Below are 23915 nucleotides of genomic sequence, written 5' to 3'. Positions count from 1 at the left end.
TTTTAGAGAAAAGATATGCGCCTGACTTTATAGATAAAGCCATCAGGCAGAGTTTCAACCATCACAACCAACCAACCAAACAAGAAAACAAAAGTACGCCCCAAACGAGGGATCACAGTTGCTTCGACTAGTTGCTGGCTAGGTCGTATCTACCTCGACCTCTGCCTGATGGCTTTATCACCCGAAGTTAGGCACGCAGGACGGAGAGGTAGATACGACCTAGCCAGCAACTAGTCGAAGCAACGCAGAAAACAACTAAGCAACATGCTCCTATTTGGAAAGGGAAGACGCCGAGGCCCGCATTTTAGAAATCATCAGATCAAGAGCATCATGGTCCTCGGTCTTAGTCAATGATCTCCACTGCTGCAAGAGGATACAAGATTTAAATAAGCAGTCAGCAGGCTTAGCAGGAAAAACATGCTCAATGGTAAACTTGTTCCTAGTCGTCCACAGGGCCCAGCAAATCGCTCCAAGTCCTACCCAAAAGACCCTTTTAGTAACACCATTCAACGATTGGGCAAGGACCCGGAGCTCAGAGAAAGACGAGGGATCCCATGTGACCTTTAGCCACGATCTAACACAACTCCCAACCAGCTTGGCCAAAACACAATGAATAAGACATGGTTCGTATTCTCCAGAGCACCACAGAGGGCGCAGAATTCCGATCCAGGGCCGTTCCTCTTACGAATTTGGTCCGCTGCGGACAAACGCCTCTAAAAGATTGCAAGGGGAATATCTTGATTTTAGGAGGAATGCGGGCCCGCCAAACCTGAGAAAATATGTTGGTGGGAGTGCCACCAACGAGCTTAGAATATAAAGACTTAACCGAAAAGCGGCCAGACGAGGTATGGGGCCAGACTACCGAGTCCACGTTCTCCAAGAACGAGGGGAAGAGAGCAGAGAGTCTTGGCCAGTCTTCAAGCTCTAGGGAGATAAGGAACGCTGGAAAGCCAGGTCCCAATTATTAGCCGAAAGCTCGGCGATAGAGATACTCGGGTTAGGGCAATAAGAGAACAGAGTGGGGAAGCTCATGGAGAGAGGTGAGTCTCCACACCACCAATCAAGGCAAAAGCGAACAGATGAGCCATCTCCAACCACAAACTTAACATGATCCAAAAACAGAGGTCTAACTTTAACTAAATCCCTCCAGAATTGGGATCCTCCTCGGGTAGAGGAAAACAAAGGACTAGAGGGAGGGAAGTACTTAGCTTTGAGGATGGAGTACCATAAGGATCCCACACCTGTTGTCATGATTTTCCACCACCATTTAAACAGAAGATACTTATTCATAATGGGAGTATAATGCCCAACCCCCAAGGTTTTTAGGTTTACACATAAGTTTCCACCTGACAAATCTGTATTTCCGCTCATTATCTGCAACGTTCCAATAAAATGCCCCTCTATGTTTGTCGAAGCCTGCATGCGTGCCAGCCGAAAGCAAATAAAAGCCAATGAGAAACATTCACTAGTAGAAAAAGGGGCTTTGGTTCGGCCAGAAAAGAGTATTAATACCGGTTGCATTACGAACCGGGACTAATGTGAGCATTAGTCCCGGTTCGATTGGCGAGGGCACCGTATAGGCATTACTCCCGGTTCAAATGGGACCTTTAGTCCCGGTTGGTGCCACGAACCGGTACTAAAGGGTGCGATGCTTATTAACCTTTAGTATCGGTTCGTGCCACGAACCGGTATTAATGGGGTTGAGACCTTCAGTACCGGTTCGTGCCACGAACCGGTACTAATGGTGCAATTTTCAAATCCTACCCCCCCCCCCCCCCCGTGTATCGCCTTTTCAGTTTTGTAAAAAGCAAAGAAAATGATAAAAACTTCAAAAGTTAAAATCCTTCGACATGTAGTTATGTTACCACATCTACTAGTTAGGAAAATTTAAAAACTTAAATTTGGACATGTTTTGCAAAAAGTGTAGGGAAAATGTAAAACGGCTATAACTTTTGCATACGATGTCAGAAAAAACGTATAATATATCAAAATGTTCAGCACGAAAATTCGCATCCGATTTTGACGGCCTATGGCCTGTTTGCAAATTTTTAGAATCCTCAAATTCCAAAAGGAAAAAAATTATGCTCAAATTTCAGTTTTTTTAAAAAAATTCATTAAATCTGGTCAAACTACTTATTCATGAAGTATTAGTGTTACTAAATAATTATTCAAGAATATTAGTGTTACTAAATAATTATTTCAGTTTTTTTGAATGTTGGTCAAATCTGGTCAAACTGTGGTCAAACAATGGTCAAATTACTTATTCAAGAAATATTAGTGTTACTAAATAATTATTGTTTTTTAGAACAATAGTTTCAAACTCAAACAGTGAAATGTGTGACTTCATGCTCAAGCTAAACTCCTGAGGGTTAATAGGATTGACATCTTACTATTGTCAGGAAAACAACAAGTGCGGACTTGGAAACGAGGGAGAATAGAACCCGGAAGTTAAGCGTGCTCAGGCTGGGGGAGTGGGAGGATGGGTGACCATTCGGGAAGTTAGATGATTTGGAATGATGAGGGGTGATTAGAGATTAAATTGAGCAGTGATGAGGGGTGATTAGAGATTAGAGGTTAAAATAATTCAGAAATTGGAAAATCGGGAAATTTTTTCAAAAAAAACCTTTAGTACCGGTTGGTGTTACCAACCGGGGCTAAAGTTGGACCTCCAGGCAGCAGCCACGTGGAGGGCCTTTAGTCCCGGTTCGTATAAGAACCGGGACTAAAGGGGGTGACCTTCCTCTAGAACGGGGACAAAAAGCCCTTTTTCTACTAGTGATTGGTAAGGAGGATAGGCAAGCGTTGATCAGTGCTACTTCCCAGCATTAGTATTATATCTACCTCGCCAAGGAAGGACCCTATTGCCCACTTTAGCTACAGCTGGCGCAAATTCTTTCGCATAAAGCAGATCAGGGGAAATAGGTAGGCCCAAGTATTTAAAGGGGAAGGATCCCAACTTGCAGTTGAGAAGGTGGGCCACCCATAAGGCCTCGGTGTCATCCACACCGGTAACAATGACCTCACTTTTGGAGAAGTTAATTTTGAGTCCCGACAAGGCTTCGAAACAAAGTAGAATGAACTTGAGGTGGGCAATACAAGAATCATTTAGGTCGGCCATAATGATAGTATCATCCGCGTATTGAAGGTGGGTGACCCCTTCTGGAACGAGATGTGAGATGACAGGATAGATGTGTCCATGAGAGGCCGCTCTAGACAATATACAAGATAAAGCATCCGCAACAAAGTTGAACAGGATAGGAGACGCAGGGTCACCTTGCCGAAGGCCCCTACCATTGGCAAAGTAATTGCTGACCTAGCCATTAACAAAGACCGCAGTATGGCCCCCCGAGACCAACTGCATGATCCTATGGACATAAGCCCCATCAAAGCCTTTTGCTAGAAGCACCTATCTCAAAATAGGCCAGCTAACCAAGTCATAAGCTTTCTCAAAGTCTAACTTTAGAATTACAGCTTTAGATTTGCGAATCTTAAGATCGTGCACAATCTCATGGAGACAAAGGATCCCATCAAGGATAAAACGACCTTTAATGAAAGCAGATTGGAAAGGGCTAATAGTTCTGTGAGCTATAGGTGTAAGTCGAGTGGCAAAGCCCTTAGCGGGAAATTTAGCAAAATTATTACCGAAAAAGGCTTTCGCCCCGCTTTATAAATAAAGCAAACCGTCAGAGAGCACACATACACGGACTAGTCCACACACACCCAAGTCTCACAAAGAAGTACAGAGGTTCTGCTGAGGGCACAGCTCAACAAGCCCAAATAAAATAAAATAAAAGCGCCAGAGAGCAAAACAAGCGCCTAGTCAGGTTCCGGCGGGGGCGGCGGCGACAGACGGACGACCATCGAGGGGAGGTCGGCGATGAAGGCAGAGATGGCGTCGCGGTCCTGAGGTCGGCTAAGCGGCCGCCAAAACTGCAAGAAACCAGACAGTTTGAAGATAGCGTCAGTAGCCCGTCGAAGAGGAGTGCGCTGGATCACAAGCTTATTGCGGATCGTCCAGAGGGTCCAAGCGATGACCCCAATCTCAAGCCACCTAATGTGGCGAGACGTCAAAGGGGAGTTCTGGAGTTCGGCAAATAGGTCGGGGAAGTTGGCGTGGCACCAATTTCCACCCACCGCTTCACGAAAGCAGCTCCAAACTAATTGAGAGGACACGCAGGAGAAGAAGATGTGATTCGAGTCTTCGGGGATACCGCACAGCGGGCAGAGGCCAGTGCCGGGGCCATTTCGCTTGCGCACCTCGACCCCACACGGGATCCGACCTCGAATCCATCGCCACATGAAGATCCGGATCTTCAGAGGCAGGTGGATAGACCACACCGTCGTAAGGGGGGGGGGAGGGGCGGTGGAGGGGACAATGGCCTGGTAGAGCGACTTGGTGGAGAATTGGCCAGAGGGCTCGAGGCGCCGTCGCACCTGGTCTGGGCCACCATCCACCATCGGCTCGTGGAGATCGACGCAATCCAGTAACTCACGCCATGCAGCGGACTCCGGGGGCCCAAATGGCCTCCGGAAAGCGAGGCGCCCTAAGTCAATAAGGGTCCTCTCAACAGAGATCAAAGGGTCGACAGCGATGGAGAAGAGGTCGGGGAATAGGTCTGAACTGGATATGAGCTCTGCTCCTTTTACTTTAGGGATCAGAGTAATAACCGTGTAGTTCAGGCGCGAGATATCCACCGTGCCCAGGCAGATTAACTGTATGGATTTTCATAACCGTCCATGTGTACCTAAATAAGTATTACTACTATGCATTGATTCATGTACCATGTGTTTTCGCCGAGTTGTATAATGAGCTCAGATCATACATACTCCTATATAGAAAATTCTCCTATGCTATAGCTAAATACCTACTCACAGTACTAGATTTTTCTTCACATGCGCGCTTTCACAACACCTCAATTATTAATAATCATTCGATAAAAAATGTGACATCCTCAAGTTATGCATGTCTTTTTGTCCAGATGAATCAAGTCATGCATCCTAGTCATAACTTCAACTATTTTCTGTAAAGTTTGTACGGATGCGGACTGTATATATGTTGAGCATTTGCAATAAAAATATATTGTTCATGCTTCCCATTTCACGTTAAGTTCAGTTCAAATGTATTTCTCTTGCCACATACTTGGTTTGTTTTATTATATTTTAAACGTAAACAGAGAACACTTTACATTAGTTTTTCCATTAACTTAGTTGATTTTAAACACATAATATTTATGCATTCATTTAATGTTGTTCTTGCGGCAACGCACGAGGCATCATCTAGTTGTCTATATATGTTAAATACTAAAATCTTCCAATAACAAAATTGTATTTTTGAAGTTTTCAAAGACAATCAGAAAGAAATATGAAGAATTAAAAGTAGTGATGCCACACTAATGGATGATCGTAATCCTTCTTATTATTGAAAAGATTCATAGTATCTCCTAATAGTGGGTACATTATTTTAATGAGATTAGCTTGCTGGAATCACATGGGCGCCAATCCATATCGGCGGGGCTCGAAGAAGTAAGCCACAAGACTAAATCCAATATACGGCCGAAGTATAATAGCAATAAAGTATATATATGCATAGCTCAGAAAAGTTTGTGCTGACCTTGTGTAAAGAGTGTAACTCTAAAGGAATCAAGCATCCCCTGTCTATATAATAGAAGATGGAAAATTACAATTACAAAGTAGAGCAATTCAAACGACTTTCTTCAAGTTTCTCCAAATTTGGTGGTAATATTGCTGTGATGTGATTTAGTGACCAATATTACACTATATGGGATATTAAACAAGGAGGTTTACTTAATCACTATTTTTTCTAAGAATAAATTTAAATCACCCTCCTTTATTTCAGTCATAGCTCCAAAGGTAAGAAAAACATTCCATTAATTATAGGGACAATAAAAAATAATGTGTAGTCAATTGGCTAACTAATTGCATTTAATAAAATATGAAATGTAAAAATTGAGCATTTCAGTAGATGGGCTCTTTACGTGCTATATGGGCATAACATAATAAATCCATTTAACTCGCTTCGGGAAACATGGGTATTGAAAATCTTAAAAACCCGTAGGTTCCCAATTTTAAAAGAATTCCAGCCAAGATGACGGATCCAGCCGTAGGTGCCTCTACATGGGCTTCGGGTAACCAAATATGAACTGGTACCATAGGCACTTTGATGACAAAAGAGGCGAAAAAAGCAATCCATAGAAGGATTTGGCGCCGCCCACTAAATTCAGTGGTTAATAAAATTTGTAAATCGGTGGTTCCGATCTTCACTCCTGTCCTGCCATCCATATCCGTACCCACCCGAACCATGGGAAAGAAAGTTTGTCAGAAATTACTTGTACTTGAGGGCAATGATAAAGTGAAGAAAATTATAGAAACAATGAAATGAATATAGCGAAATGCAGTTAAATTGTGTGCAATAACTACGGAGGAATTAATTAAGAAATAAAAGATTATGTCAATGAAATATTCTAATTCTAAATAGCTACAACCCACTACTTATTTTTCCTACACATGCAACCATGCCAGATAAGCACGACATACGTGCAAGTCGTAAATTATATTTTTCGTTACTCTATGCATGCAACATTGCCACATCATAAATTCATGTCTTATAACAACAATTCAATTTTTATGTGCTTCATAATTTTTAATTTGTTGAGGTTGCATTTTCTCTCCATTAGTTTTAGATTTTTTTTGTAGCAACTATTTACACATTACTTTTAGCAAGATTCCTGGAGCAATGCACGGGGCATCATCTAATACATTTGAATGAGCATGCCAATTGTAAAAGGTGCACATGTAGAGCTATTTTCATTGTGGGGAAGAATTTCATGAAGGTGGACAACATCATGGAGATTATATTAGTATGGCTACACGGAAGTATATAGTAAGTATCGAGCACACTAATAAGGCTTCCCGTAGTGTGTAGTATCATGCATATGATACTAGTGCAGGCTAACCGTAATGGGAGTATCATAACTAGTACCATGCAAACCAACTAGGCAATTATGATGAGGTGGTATAGAATTAAATGAAGAAAGAGAGGGTTGATCGAGTATCATATTATGATACCGTATCATAACAAATTCTGTGCTACTATGTGTCATGCATGGCAAGAAATGATACCACCTACGATGCTATGCACTACGGAAGTAGTATCATCCCCACTACGACCAGTCTCGATTAGTATGTTCGATGAACTTACTTATTGCCGGCATGGCACATAGTAGTGCAACATTTATTGTGATACGGTATGATGATATGATGGTCAACCCTCTCTCTTTTCATTTAATTATATGACACCTCATCAAAATTTTCTTGGCATGCATGATACTAGCTATGATACTCGCATTACAAGCGGCTTAATGGCTAGATGTATGTACCGACCGATACCACTATGGAAACGAATCATTAAACTACTTGGAAGAAGGCTTCATATATAACACTTCTGTCATAAAACTTGGTTCTAGCTATTTTTCTTGAGCTATTTTAGGATATGCTTTTGATCGTCGGGCCAACCAAATTATGCAACTGGAATCACAAAAATAGATGTGAGCTCTAAGGTTGAGTTTGGCGTTTGGCACTGCCGTGAATTATGATATGTGTTCGGTGTTGTGGTGGATTATGATAATTTATCTAAGGACCCATAACCCCAACCCCCCCCCCCCCTCCCTACACGTCCAAGCAGACAACCAGACACTATACAGACCAAATTTAGCCACCCAACCGTACCCCCAAACCTAGCCCAAACATTCGGGCTGTTCGAAAACCCTCATATCTAGTCCATACGTGGGGCAGATATGGAGCAATCCGGACGTGCCTGGATGCCGCAGCCATGTAGGATCTCGACCACGCTGGCCTACTATGACCCCACAAAATCCGACCCAGATCAAACCCTAGCCACTTTCGCTTCACTTTGTGCTCCCCGTCCACTCCCCTTTCCTTGCCGGATTCAAAAGCGGCTCCTCGCCCGAACCCAACTTGTCGATTGGGACGCCTAATACGTCTTCAACGTATCTATAATTTTTGATTGTTTCATACTATTATATTATCAATCTTGTATGCTTTATATGCCATTTTTATATTATTTTTGTGGACTAACCTATTAACTTAGTGCCCAATGCCAGTTCCTATTTTTTTGCCTATTTCTTTGTTTCACAGAAAAACCATACCAAACAAAGTCCAAACATGATGAAACTTTACGGTAATTTTTTCTGGACCAGTAGAGATCCTAGAAGCATCGAGGATGCACCATACGATGATCAAGGGACGCACAAGCTCAGGGGGCGCGCCGCAGGGAGAGGAGCGTCCTATGAGCTTGCGGGTCCCACATGGCTCTGTTTGACCTAATTCCAGCGTTATAAATTCCCTAAAATCTAGCAACCCCTTGAGCGAGACCCGAAACAATTTTATCGTTGCCGCAAGCCTCAGTTCTTCTGCGATCCCATCCGGAGGCCTTTTCTAATACTCTGCCGGAGAGGGAATCCATCACGGAGGCCTTCTTTATCAACCTTGCTGCCTCCATGATGATGTGTGAGTAGTTCCCACGGGACTATGAGTCCATAGTAGTAGCTACATGGCCTTCTCTCTCTCTCTCTCTTTTCAATCTTCAATACAATGATTTCTTCAGAGATCTATTCGATATAACTTTTGCGGTGTGTTTGTTGGGATCTGATGAATTATGGGTTTATGATCAAATTATTCATTGAAATTATTTGAGTCTTTTCTGTGATTTATATATGTGTGATTTTATAGCCTTATATTTCTCTCCTATCTATCTATCTATTTTGGCCAACCAGATTGATTTATTTTCAGTGGGAGAGATGCGTAGTAGTAGGTTCAATCTTGCAGTGTCCTTACTCTGTGACAGGAGGAGTCGCAAGGCATGTATTTGTATTGTTTCTACTAAGGGTAAACCGATGGGGCTCAGACATATTATTTGATCTTGCTTTGTCTACATTATGGTATCACCCTCTAAGCATTACTCTATTAGTTATCAACTTAATATATTAAGATGCATGCTGGATAGCGGTCGAGGGTGGAGTAATAGTAGTAGATGCAGATGGATTTTTGGTCTATTTGTCACGGACGTAATGCCTATATATTGATCATGCCATGAAGAATGATCATAACTATGCATTTTTTATCAATTGCCCAACAGTAGTTTGTCTACCCACCGTTGCTATGCTCATGAGAGAGATGTCTCTAGTGAACATATGGCCCCCGGGTCCATTCACTTTACATTTACTAAAACCCTAAAAATACTTGTTGGAATTTATTTACTCTTATTTTCCTTTTTTTTACTTTATATATCTACCACTATCAGATTTAATTATTGTAATTGGCGAGAATAAGGGGATTGACAATCCTCTTGCTGTCGTTGGGTGCAAGCATTTGGTTTGTGTATGCATGTACCTCTTATCTTGTTTGGGTGGCGTCTCATATTGGTTCGATAAACCTTGGTTCTTAACTGATGGGAAATATTATTTACTACTATACTACTTCATCCCTTCCTCTTCGGGGAAAAGCCCAACACTATCACAAGTAGCAATGCCCTTGACGGCGTATTTGAACAAGGAGCTCGCCATCCGAGTTGCCCTCTGTCGGTAGCGTGTGGATAGGGCAGCTCCTTCTTCTCCGCGCATTGTGGTGCCAGTTTATTGCGGTATGCGCCTATCGGGCTCTGGGACCTCCAGGTCGTGACCTCCATCCCTCTCTTTCCGGTCGACGCTGGGTGTTGGTGCCATCATCGTCGAGCACACGATGCCGGGTCCTCAAGTCGGGTGCGTGGGCAGCTCGCCTCAAGACGCAAGCGGACATGGCCAGATCTAGCGAGTGTAGGTCCATGCCTGTTGCTCTGTTCTTCGACTCGGAGGACGAGCTTGTTTGCAATGTCATCCACTGCTCCTTCACCATAGCGGAGACAGACGCCCGTCACCGCCACTGCGAGAAAAAACATAGGTATTGCAACTCGACCTCGCCAAGGAGCAGGTCGGAGGCACCCGACGTCTGGTTGGGCTCACCTCCTCCTCGTCCTCCAGCGATGACGACGCTCCGGCAGTCGACGCTTACATCGAGGACAACTACCGCTGCTCTGGAGACACCATGAGGAAGGGCCTGGCAAGGAAGTAGTGTGCTCCAATATCTTCTCTCTATGCCTAGTATCTATGCTTTAGTTGTATTTGTCATAGATCATAGCTTGTTGATCTATAATTTGTGAACTTTATGCCCGCTTGTAAGATGAACTTGCTACGTCCTATGCTATCCGGTGCTATGCTATGTGTTAAATTTAGTTATGTATGATAATCTATGTTGCATGAGATAGTCATGGATTTTTACCGTTCAGATACGAGGGGCATGGCTGCTGACGCGAACAAATGAGGGATCGGCAGACGATGTTGTACACGTCTGCGGAAGTACAGGAAGGCCAAATTTGCAGTATGATGCTCTTCTATATGCAACCCGTTGTCTATTTTAGCGTTTGTTTAACCGGAAGTTGCTTTTGGAGGCCTAGCTTCATGGAGGCGTTCAAATGCAAAATTTAAAATTAATGAAAATTCATATTTTTATATTTCAATTTTTTGAAAAAGTTACAGAAATAGATGAAGGCATAATGCACAAGTGTGTAAATTTTCAAGATGAAATACATTGAAATGAGGGATGTGCAAAAAAATAGAACTTTTTAACACATGATATTATTCATCCTCCCAAAACATGAATTTATCTTTTTTGTACACGTCATATTTCAACGTATTTCATCCTGAAATTTTACACACATACACATACACCTCACATCATTTTTTACTTGTATAAATAATTTCAGATTTGTTTGAAACCGAAATTTTCGAATTATGATTTATAAAAAAAATTCAGCCTCCGTGGAGCCGGAGATCCAAAACGCATACTCTTAACGGGAAATTGTTTTTGGATGCCGAGTTGTATGGCACAATGGATTAAGCACCTGCGGTGTTTTTAGATGATACTCCCTTCATTCCACAATGTAGTGCGTTCACGTTTCCCGAGATTTAAGTTTGACCGTAAATTTAATCAACGAGACTGATTGCGGCGGGAGCAAAAATTATACCATTGAAATCGTATTTTTGATATGAATTCAGTGATATAATTTTTGTTCCCGCCACAGTCGGTCTCGTTGATTCTATTTACTGTCAAACTTGAATCTCGGAAAGCGCGAACGCACTACGAGTATATTATAAAACGGAGGGAGTATATAGTATAATTTTGTCGCAAACTAGAAAACCAGAGAAGTAAACTTACACTCGGCAGTAGCAAAAGCCGAAGGTTGTACCAGTAGCAAATACTAAACTGTTCGGAGTTGCCTGCAAGTGCGTTGATGACACGCAAGTTGACAGTGGGCCATCCCTGATCGTACCAGTACCTTGCTGTCGGCTAGCTTAGCGGGTGCCCGGTGGCGACATGGATCCGACTTGAGGGCGGATCGGTAGTTTCTCTCTCCTTTTCCTCACTTCCGTAGTTCCGTTGTCTGTTTTCTTCAAGACCCGCCGGACCCGGCGGGCCTGGCCCTGCCCGCCCTCTGCATGTGACTATGCGATCGAGTGCTTTTCTGCTTTTCTCGGGCGCATCTTCCTGGTTGGAGATTCTCGTCCCGTGCATGTGACTGGGTGGGGGCCATGCAAGATGAGATCTTGCATTGCACTGACGTGCTGTCTGTTGATTCGGTAGAGTTTGCGTTAAACTTGGAAAGTAACCAAGTTAGTTAGGCAGTAGTAAGTGTTCTGCATGAAAAGCACTAGTCGCCCAAACATAGTAATATAATTTAATTAGCACATGTCATTTGGTAGCTTGCCGTAGTTGTTTGAGTTAGGTAAGTGATAATTAATTGATAGTGTGAGTCGTTGTGGCAGGTTAGTGCTGACAGCAGCTCTCTAAGTTGTTACTATATACTATATTTGATAATGTATTTATAGGAGCCTAGTCCGAGTCAGTTCTTTTGTTAGACATAATACCCATTAAACAACAAATAGATAATGGTGACTAAAATGCCACATCTCATATCTATTCTATCTACAACTACCTTCTTTAAACTTCTACTAGATCATCGATGGCTTGTGTTGCCACCCGGTCCATTTTTCAGTACAATGGTAGGAAATTTCGTAAATATATGATGATATGAAATATTATTGTTAGATAGTATGAAACAAGTTGCTTAGAATTTCAGGACAACGAACTAAATATCTTGGATTAGTGAAACAAAGCACCGCAGTGCAATGTGTGTACTGTACTTATAAGCTCAGTTACTAAAATTGGATTCTAACCTGCTAGGAGTTTTAGCTACAACATCATATTGTAATGTAAAAACACAACTCTACTGACATTGTACAATCAGCCTTCAAGAATCTCCCTTGGCACTGAAATAGGAAACACACACATCAACTTGTTTGATCTTGGTTTTTCTTATCTAGTCTAATGGTTGCTCATTGTTCTTTCCTATCATAAGACACACTTGTTGTTGATTTTCCTATATTGACATCTCACTTGAATTTATAAATTGATCGTTTCCTAAACCTTGGTCCCAGTTCATGAACTGATTTGACCTATTTCAGAATTGACAATAAATATTTTGAAAGGGGTGATAAATTGGAGAAAGTGAAGTAATTTTATTTATTTAATACAAGACAATTATGTTGAGCACCAGACCATTGCCAACCATTATATTGAGTATCTCAAAACCACTTGTTTTAAAGGTTTATTAAGAATACTATCAGCCAAAAAACATCTAATCATGAGATGCATATTAGCATAAAGTGCTTATCATAAGAACAACACGAGAAGTGTACACAAAGAATGAAAAAATAGCTCCACGCTTTTGAAATTTGACAAAAATAGGTTGGTTTTCTAGTTCTTGTAAGTTCACAAGAGAGAACAAAAATATATGTAAGCAAAGGCATCATCGCATGACCTCACTCTATCTGGGAAGATCATTCTTCCCCGTCTTGAGAAATGTTAGCTTAACCTTCACTATTTTAGGAGAAAACATTCACTGCATAATCTCAATCAGTATGGCTCTTGTTTATTATCATGTACTTTGCATAATCTGTCCACCTAAATCATGTATTTATGTGACCTTGAAAGAGTAGCAGGCATAGTTATTGATAATGTTATTTCAAAAATGCTTGTTGTTGTATTGCTTGCATACAAATACTTCATGTATGCATTTACATGTTTAACTTTAGAAGATTAGTGTAAAGGAATACTATAAAATAATAATGCACTATGCATCACCGCAACAGAAGGAGGATGTCTGCAGCCAACAACATATAAGTTATTTGCTAGGTCATATATGTTAGAAGTGAATTGTGCAGAACTTTATAGTCAAATAAGGTCCATCTTCAAACCCACATGACTAAGCAAAAATGCAGGGTAATAATAGACTTACCTGAAGCATTCAACATCAATGGGTATCATCACCTAGCTCTTTGTCCTCATTCGTAGCAAAGTTGAACTCCTCAATGACCAGGCATATCATTGGTGCCCTCCCATAAGTTTTGCATCTACCAACATCTGCACAAATTAAATCCGTAATTGTCTAGAAATTATAAGCTCGATATTGATTTTGTGGCTAACAATACACTGATATATTGATATTATGACATCTTTTTTTGTCAAAGTAGCAGTTTCCCCTACCTGAGTTACACCGCGTCATGGGAAACCTAAGGAAAATATTTACCTGAGCTATTAGATCGAACCTCTTTTTCGTAACTGATAGTTCTGGTCCTTTTTTGGTGTAAAGTAGTACATATACACATTGAGTTGATAGTCCTCTAGCTCACCGGTCTCCTGAAATTGACTAGAGCTCAACAGTCTTGCGCAAAATTCAACTTTTTAAGAATTAAAATGTTGAGTTATATAGGAATTCTTGTTGAGTAATATCACTCTGAAATGCCTAGGAATCCATAAAGTTATAAGGGTGTACCTCGAAAGCAGAGCTTCAGAGCATCCTAGCCAACTCCATTGATTGAGCATAACTATGGAAAATTTAAGTGTCTATAGGCATCTTCGCTTCTAAGTAGTGACACGTAAACATGAAGCAGTTGCATGACAATAAAATACAAAACACAAGTCCCTCCGAATCATGAAATGGGATGCCTTCCCTCTACTCTCCTGCAAGTAGCAGAAGATTAAACTACAATAGGAACAGGAAACCTTGCATAGGATATATTGTTGTATTGAAATCGAAATAAGAGCCTCGGTATATACTAGCATCATGCACCCGCAATATCACAACAAAATATTAGAACACAAATACACACAAATGGCCATCATCTTTAACCAAGTGAAGGCTTCCTAAGCAGAACAACGACACATGTTACACCTTCATTTTGGTTGTATTAACAATAGAAAATTTAATAAGGTACTCATATAAGGCACTCAGAAGAATCTCAAGTAGACATATTATGAGCAAGTCTAAAATAATGAACATTGTACAATAGAAATGAATAAGGTATAATGCATTATTTATTGTTACAATTATGTCTTATACATAGATAGAAACAAAAATGATAGCAACAACTAAAAGGATAATTTATAATTTTCACAATAATTAGAGCACCTCAAATAATGAAAATATAGGAGGGATCGACATAGAGCAGTGGGACGAGGAGGTGACATGGGGTGGTAGCATCATGGAGGTGAAGGAGAAAGGGAGTGATGGAGGAAGAGAGGATTGAGCCATCGCCTATCTAGGTGCGGAGCGAGCGATAGAAGGGGAAGGGTGGCGCTGCTTGAGGTTCCTTCAGCGGCGGCGCTACCGGGGCGGCTATTTCGCCCAGGCTGCTTGGAAGGAGATCTCGGGGAGGGAATGAGGCTGTTTGAGAGGGTGAGAATGGGTTAGAAAATGAGAGGGTGCGGCCGAGCGAGGTTGAGACAATTGTCTTTGTATAGTACATGGCCCAATTAACCACATGCTTCGTTTTTTCTCTCCAGAATAGTAGCCCTTTTAGGAAAGGTGGCCCAGTGCCCGACCAGAAGTTGAGCGGATGGCCAAGAATGTCCAAAGTACGAATCTGACAGCCAGAAATACCCAAATCGTGACAGGGATGAGAAGTTTTACTGTCCTACATTTCCTTCCCCAATAGCTGCCAAATGTGATGTAGGGTTAACATGAAATTACCTTTTTTTTATTAGATCCCGGGAGCACGCTTTCTGTTGTAATACTACCTACCATTGCAACATTGTGGAATATTTCTACAATCCATAATACATAATATGTTAAGTTATATGGAGGGGAAAATGCTCTAGCATGCAACAATAAATTCAGATAAATATAGCACATGTGCATTTTGTGAATGTGCAATCCCACTAATTAATTAAATAAGCATTTTCAAGAGACAAGATGCAGTCCCACTGTTTCTTGGAGCCTTTCCCCTCACTACTAGAAAAAAGGTTGTTAGTGGCGCACCGGTTTTTGCTATTAATGGCGCACTATAGGTGCGCCACTATTAACACGCCACTAGTAACAAATAGTAATGGCGCACCTTTGGTGCGCAATTAGTATCCCAGATAATAGTGGCGCACCACATAGTGCGCCATTACTGTGTCCAACAGTGCGCCATTACTATGCCTCCTAGGGGGCCATATTTACCTTCACGTATGCCCCCAAATGTGCCATTACTATGCCCCATAATGCGCCACTGGTATTTAGCCTTGGTGCCCCACTAATGCTCAATATGGTGCGCCACTACTATGAATATTAGGAATTATTATTTTTTGCTTTTCTGGTATTTGCACATGTTACAAAATATCTGGTATTTGCACAGGTTACAAAATACGTTACACAACACAGAATATAAACATCACACAATAGAATTAATCATATTAGTCTCCAAATTCGAAATAGCGAACGCAGTTCAAACATTAGCCAAGTTTAGGTCTCGAAACATTAGCAAAGTTCATCATATATATTAGCCGAGTTTGTCGTGACATTACAAAGTCGATATCGATCATCTAAACTACCATCACATAGAAGAGAGCTGCGGTCACGATGAGCATCATCGCGATGGAACTGGTCTTCATCCGGTTCCTCCTCCGCTCCCTCCTCTCTCCCGCTAGATAGCGCGCGTATCTAGCTTCCGCCTCCGCCCTAGTGGTGTACCCTTTGTAACTGTTACCGCTGAAACGGTGAACCTATCTCCGACACTCCTCCCAGTCGTCGTAGACTCCGGGAGCCTTACCCTTGTACACGACATACGACGGCATCTCTATGCACTAGACAAACAAAACGTTAGTAGCAATTCACAGACAATATATAAGCAATATATAAGTATGCAACAAAAGGATCGGAAGAGAAAAGCAACACATTAATAGCACGATTCATGGTCCTACTAATAAATAGCATCGATTACATATAAGTTGAACGACTGTCCAAACTAAAGAGACATACAAGTTCATTAAAGTTTAATTACAACATGACCTAATCGATATTTCAGAACTACATAGCATCATTACTTTCGACTCAACTCAGGGACCGGAGCGTGGATGAAGCCGCCGTCTTTCGTGATGGTCATGAAATCGCGATCGTTGTCAGCCTGCATTTGTAGCGTTGTTTCTATTTCACTGTTGGACGGTTGATATTTGAGTAAAACTGCCCCGAGGTACGAAGGACATCTTGATAGATGATTTCCGCAAACTCCGACTGGATGCGAAAGAATTCTTGTCTGATGTCCGCGTCCTGGATTGCCGACAAGCGTGCGGCCCAATCTTTGAGATTAGTTGGTAGCAGAAGGTGATTATGGTCCCGTACGATCACCCGCATGTGATGGAGGGCGCAGTAGGCATCCTTCTGACTGCCAGGCGGCTGCTTGACGCAGGGGAACGTCGTTACGTGGGTGAACACGTGCTTGCCGTACCTATAAATTGGCCTCCTGAAGGTGCCTCCAGATTTGGTGTAGCCGGGGAGAGCATCATCAAGAACTTTCTTGATATTTGTGTAGTCTTTCTTCGACTGACGGTCTGAGTCGAAATACGTGGTCATGGAATATTTCGGGCTTAAGAGGATGAGTGTGCAATGTGTGTCACTGCACAAAACACGGAATGTTAGAAAAAAAAGAACGATCGAAATCTAAGAAATCATATGTTACGGGGCGGTGAGGGGATGACTTACTCGGGAAAGTAAGGCATGAGGAAGTTATCCTTATCTGGGTTTGCCAGAATGACGCCTTTGAGGTATGAACTCGCGACTTGCCGGTCCCCAGCGCTGCCCATGATCTTGGCACGCATGTAGAAGGGGTCGACTATCACAATGTCAGGGGTCTTGTCTCTAATGTTCCGCATCTCCATACTGAGCGAAAATAGCCGAATGAAGGTGTAGTGCAGCGGATGAAGGTTAAACATAGCGAAGATGTCATCAAACCGCAGGACGATCATACCCCCGATGGTGCTATCGACAAAGCCCTTGCCCTCTGGCACCTTGGCCACGAAAACCGGGTATGCCACATCATTCTCGGAAAGACGCCGCTTCTCCATAGAAAGAACACTGTCATGCAGACTCCGCATAGCACCGGTTGCAGCATTGAGCAGATTAGTCGGTAGCATCGGCCTACCCGCCACATGCACCCTCCTCCAGATATCCTTAGGTGAAGGTGACCCGTCCTGAGCACGGATCGTACTCGGTGCCGGCTAGCTCGCACCCTTGTTATTTTTTCTTTTTCGTCCCTTCTGCTTCTTCTGCTGTAATGGGATCGAGTTCTACTCAGAGACCACCTTCTTGAGTGTGTTGGGGCTGATAGTATTTCGCACCTCGGCTATCTGAGGCTCGGTGAAGGCGGCAACTGGAGGCGTCTCCTGAGAACTGAACGCCAGACGACGCCTGTTGCAATTGGGTTTCTCCGCGGTACCAGCTAGATCGCGATCGTCTTTTGCAGGGTTGGGTTGTTGAGAAGGAGGCCTCAAGAATTCGTCACCGTACCCATGTTCGTTGAAGTACTTATCGACGTTGGTAAATGTACCGTCGTCGTCGTCCGGATCCTGTGCCATATGCATGTCCGGATCAGCTGACGGCGGTAGCGTTGCGGCGGTCTTGCCATGGCTTGGCGCCGGCACGACTGGCGGTGTTGTCTGTGGGGTGGTGTCCCCTGCCCCAAACGAATCTGGCTCTTCGGCCAAAGCATGGACCAGCTTATGCAGGCACTGAGGGTCATCACATCATCTTCGTCGGCCCCAGGGGGTCGATACGGAGGTAACAAGTCATCGCAGCCCCGCAGCACCCGAACCAGTTGAACCCTATACACGGTGGGTGGCATCGGATTACCGTGGAACACATGGTTGCCCGGTTGAATGATTCTGGCCTTGGTGACATCGATCAACTCGCCGTCCATGAAGTGCGGGAGAGTGCATGGAACGTCGGCGGCGCCCTGCGAAAACATGTAGGGCGTCAGGGATGCCCAGTCAAAGGCAAGGAGATGAAGTCATCGGCCGAGGCTTAGTTACCGTGATGGCGTCGAGCTCGGCTAATGTCGAGGCACCGCCAACGGCGGGCGTGCAAGTGATGGAGGGGCCGCTTGCTGCCGAGGTGCCGACCGGCATATTCTTCCCACACCCGGGTGCATTAAGCTCCAATGCCGGCGCCAACGCTGGAGACACCAATGCCGCCTCCGCCGGAGACACCAATGGCGCCGGCGCGTTGTGCGAGTTGCTGCCCGTGAAGCAAGGAATCGGGGGGCCCCTGTTGGCCGCCCGCAATCCACGCCTGCTGCCCCTCAAGCAAGGTAGGCATAATGGCGGTGATCGTCGCTCCCAGTTGGTCTCGCACTTGCTCTTCGACTATCTCCGGAATCCGCGCCACTTGTGCCTTGAGTTCTCTAACCTCGCGCTCTTGGCTTTCCGAGCTGGTCTTTCTCTCCTTTCGCACAGCCTTATAGTATTCCGACCATTTCGTGGACAAGCCTTTGCCGGCCACACGACCAGCTGACGATGGCTTACTGAACTTATCCTTGTGTTTCATTACGTTCAACGCCCTATTTAAAGTGGTGTCCCAAGGGGAGCTCTGAGACCCCGCGCTACTGCTTTCAGTGTCCTGCGAAAGGAACGTGAACCATTTAGAAATTTGGCTTCATTAATTAGAATGCAACCATATGGAGCTAATTACGCGGGGGTGTATTCCTTACCAGAACAAGCTCAAGCGCCTTGGTCTTCGGATCCGTGGTAAGCTCCTTTGTTACCGGGTCCACCTTGTACCGGGCCCTGACATAGTTCCTGGTGTGCTTGTCACGGTATTTATCGAAGAGGGGCGGTAGGCCTTGCTCGGCACGCTCCGCGTCCTCCTTATCTCATATAGGTTCCGCCACTCTGTAACCGCCGGGACCGAGTGTGTGGACCCCTAAGTTCAAGTCCCGCATATATTTCCCCCACTGACTTGATTCCGCGGATGCGTTGCTCTCGCACTTGATCTTGAACTCCAGGTAGTCAGCTTCGCTGATCGAAGGATTTGTCTCTTTGATCTTCTCATAACTATCACCACTTAGAATCCTTCTCTTCACCGCGGCTCTCCAAGTAGCCAGGGTCGTGCTCATCTTCGTGAGGGCGGCACTGTTCACTTTATTCCCTGAGAGGCGTGTGTTTGCGAAGTCACCGGGGAACTTGTATCGTTCGTGCAGCTTCGTGAAGAGGAGGTTGCGCAAATTCCCTCGGTCACAATGCCTTAGGTTCTCGGTGTTGATCGAGACGGTGCTCCGGAGAATGCACCCGAGTTGTCCCGCGTACCCGCTGACTAATTCTTTGGGCGCCGTTGGATGCCCACTAGAGGACACTTCAGTAAATTCCTCCTTGACGGTGCCGAGCACGTTCGGGCGCCGGTCCTTCCGTTGCCTCTTCGGTTGGCTGCCATCTGTGCGTGCGCTGCCATCATCGGTGGTGGCATCCCCGGCGGCACCATCAGTGGTGTCATCACCGACGCCATTAGGGGTTGTGTAGTCGGGATCAGTGTCTTCCGCGGCATCCTCATAGCGGTGAGGTTCTTCCTCCATCTCCCGGGACAGCTCCCAGAATGACTTGCCCGAACCGCCGGCCTCATCGTTGTCGGCCATGTTCGCTCTAAATAGCAAAATAGGCTACTAGAGTTATTTCTTAAATGCAGTCTAGTTTGTTAACTGAACTTGGTATTCTTAAAAAAAACAATCTGAAATTTCTCCTTAATTTACTACTCCTATATTAAAGCGCATACTGTAAACAGCTATGTCTTTGGCATTGCGCAACTTCTCCCTGTACTTCTCCCTGTAACCTAATTCAGTCTTATATTTTTGGTGTACTAGGTTGGTATTGGAGGTCCCCTTATTAATTCTAATGATGGGAGTTTTGTTAGGATTGACTTTTATGATAATACCGATAAAACCCCTTTCCTGCCAAGGAGTAAAATTGTTGATGTCTTAAAAGGGATTGATCTTCCATCGCAAAGGTATTCTCTTTTCTGGTTATGTCTCCATGGTAACTTAGTTATGGTAACTTAGTTATGCCATCTATGTTATGTCTCCATGATCTTACATCTACTCCTATAGGTATTCTTCTACTTATTCTTTTTCAGGGACAACTGTTTCTTGTGGCATCTACTTATTAAACAAACATTTAAACTATGAGCTTACATCGTGAATCTGAACAACAGGAGTAACTAGACTGCATTTAACAGGAGTACACCACTAGAGTTAACAAATTGGGCATCTTCTAGGTCAAACTATAAATGTTGATTAATTTTTGTTTCGGTTGAGAATCGGGCACCTTCTAGGTCAAGAAAATTGGGCATGACCTTTGCTAATTTTCTTGACCTAGGAGTGCCCCATTCTCAACCGAAACGGAAATTAATCAACATTTCAGGAGAAAGGGGTCATTTGACATCAGAAGCTGCCAGATTCCAATGAAGCAGAAGCTGCCAGAATTGGTATATGTTGATCAATAAGAGAGTTACAGCTATATACAAATGAAGGACTATATCCTTTATAAGATAACAAAGAAACAGTACCGCTTATACATATGAACAAATAGAACCAGCAGCCAACTAATAAAGAAACTAGCATGTGCTATATGACAGGAACAATAACATCTATAAGACCAAGAAACTAGCTCTCTCTCTCTCTCTCTCCCTCCCCTCCATGTTCCTGATTAAACAAGAATGGCACCTGTAGAAAGTGTGGAAAAGCAGCTGCTGAGTACATATATACAGGCCGTGCACAAGTACAAATTGTTTGTTGTAACAAATGTGCTTGTCACTATTGTTGATAAGCATTCAAGAGGGACTCTAGCAAAGCAAATATGCCAGCATGTGAGTTCCATAGCAATATATATAACATATTAATATGCTACTGCTAGCTGTGCAAATGACAGTTCCCAAAGTGATGGATCCATTCATGTTATAAAAACTGATTCTACCACAACGACTGGTCAAGTTTTATATAGGATCAGCAATCCAGGTCCAGGTGTGATCCAGTGGTTGATATTGCTGGACAACATCATCTCACCTCATGTCTAGATCCCTATACTAGTCGTCCTCATTTTCCCTACATACGGTGGGGGCAGGCAAATATATAATGCAGATGCTAGCTAATCAATATCTCAAAACCCATCGTCAGGTTGAGCTGTGGAGTTTTAGCAGCACTGTTTTTGTTCACATATTTGCCTTAACAGGAAAATTGCACATTTGCTATATATGACAAAGATCATCCTACTACAGAACAGAGGTGTATCTATGAGTGTAGGATGGCAATCAGGCAGTTTGGTGAATCAATATACAGGCCGTGAATCAATATACATGAAATCCCTATCCTAAACGGATAACATTACAAGTCGAGAAGGAAGAGGGGAGAGGAGGCGGATCTCACCGGGGAGGCGCAAGGAGGCCCTGCGAGAGCTTAGTAGCAGCAGAGGTGGCCGGAGTTGAGGAAGACGGTGGCGACCCGAGGAAGAAGACGAGGTGGATCCGGTGCTGTGCGGCTCCTCGGGTTCGCGCTCCTGCAGGGACGAGGGAGGGGCGTGAGCAGCGAGCGAGAGGGAGGAGAGCGCGGCCGGGGAGAGGAGGAGATGGGAGGACGATCGGCTCGCGCGCGCACCTCGCAATGCCGGCGGCGGTGGAGCGGGCGCGGGTGGACGGCGGCGTGCTCGATCCCGCGGGGGTCGTCGGGTTAGGTGGGGCGCGCGTCGACGTAGGGCGCGCGGATCTGGCGAGGGAGGAAGAGAGGCCAGAGGGAAAGGGGAGCAAGTCGGAGTGAGGGAAGGGTTAGCAATGGCGCACCTTTTAGGGGTGCGCCATAAAAATACATATACCAATGGCGCACCTTCTAGGGGTGCGCCATAAACACCGTGATAGCAATGGCGCACCTTCTCCTGGTGCGCCATTACTATCTTTTTTTTGGATTTTTAGTTACATGTAATAATTTTTTAGAAAATGACCATAAATTTTAAAATGTTACGATATAAGTAGTTATTACTAATTTTTAAATACTTGCGTTGCAAAACATTTGTGAATTGGTAAAACATTTATGAATATGAAAAAATATCATCCAATTTGAAAAAATATTCATGAATTCAAAAGTGACCATGAAATTTAAAAATATTCATGAGTTCAAAAAATATTAACAAATTCAATACTTTTTGTGAGTTTGAAAAATGTTCGCATTTTCAAAAAATGTTTGCAAATTTAAGGAGGAAAAGGAACACTGAAAAATAAAATACCAGAATAAACATAAATAAAAATTGGGATATCAATGGCGCACCTCCTAGGGGTGCGCCATAAATACCTTGATAGCAATGGCGCACCTTCTCCTGGTGCGCCATTAATAACTTTTTTTACCAGAATAAACATAAATAAAAACAATTAAAATACCAGAAGAAAACACAAAGAAGCCCAAGGTGCCTGTAAATGATGATTTGCAACAAAACAAGAGGGAGAAGAAAAAAATTCCAAATCCAAGAAGAAAGTGGTCGATACTTCAACTTGGTGATGGAGAAGTTACAAAATATTAAAGGAAGGTAAGTACAGACAACATTAATCCCCACTGTTTTGAACAAAACAGGTTACTGGATAGAGGACTAGAAGAGAAGAAATGCCATTTCCATATGTCGAAATACAATCGAGAAATGAAGACTACAATTTAAATACAATCGATCTTAGCTATCTTTTCACAATCTTCTTGCCCTTCTTTTTCGCAAATGGAGTTCTTCTCTTGAACGGACGTCCTTTAGGTAGGGTGGTCCTGCTTCTTCTTGTGGTGTGTGGTACTTCATCATCGTCGTCATCTTCCATCTTCGGGTCGCCGTACTTGTCGAAGTCTTGCTCATTGGCGACTACATCCATTCCGATGATCTTCCTTTTGCCTCTCCTCACGACAACACGACTGGGCTTTGACGGGTCGGTAATGAAGAAGCATTGGTCCACTTGGGAAGCCAGTACCCATGGCTCATTTTTCGCGGTGACGTTTGCGCCCGCGGTCTTGGATTTGGCTTCGGGTATAACCATGGTGGTGAAATACCGGTCTTCTTTTAGGACGCTCTTGGCCCATCTGACACGGAACATCGGGACCTTCTCTCCAGCGTAGCTCAGCTCCCAGATCTCCTCGATCCTTCCGTAGTATCTGTCCTTGTCGTTACCGGTGTAGGATTCCATCGTTACCCCGGAGTTCTGATAATCATCGCTCTTCATGTCCTTTTCCTCGGTGTAGAATGTGTAGCCGTTGATATCGTATGCCTCATAGGTCATCAGGTTGTGCTCGGCGCCCTGTGACAAGGCGAATATGAGTTTTTCTTCCACGGAAGAATCCTCATGTAAAGAGTATGACAGAAGCTTCTCCTTGAACCAACGCGTGAAACATGAGTTGTGCTCTTTGATTATATCTCCGTCTGTCCTCTGTTGGCCTCGGGCATTGTACGTCTTCTCAATAGAGGTT

The 23915-nt window shown here is 43.6% G+C and overlaps 1 pseudogene; it reads right to left on the bottom strand.

The window, feature by feature from the left end:
* Nucleotides 1–16597: 16597 nt before the first annotated feature.
* On the bottom strand, nt 16598–18991 carry LOC141042752 (uncharacterized; annotated as a pseudogene).
* Between the last annotated feature and the right edge of the window lie 4924 nt (nt 18992–23915).

Source organism: Aegilops tauschii, chromosome 3, assembly GCF_002575655.3.
Source record: "Aegilops tauschii subsp. strangulata cultivar AL8/78 chromosome 3, Aet v6.0, whole genome shotgun sequence".
NCBI lineage: Eukaryota > Viridiplantae > Streptophyta > Magnoliopsida > Poales > Poaceae > Aegilops > Aegilops tauschii.
This window is presented reverse-complemented; position numbering and strand designations above follow the sequence as displayed.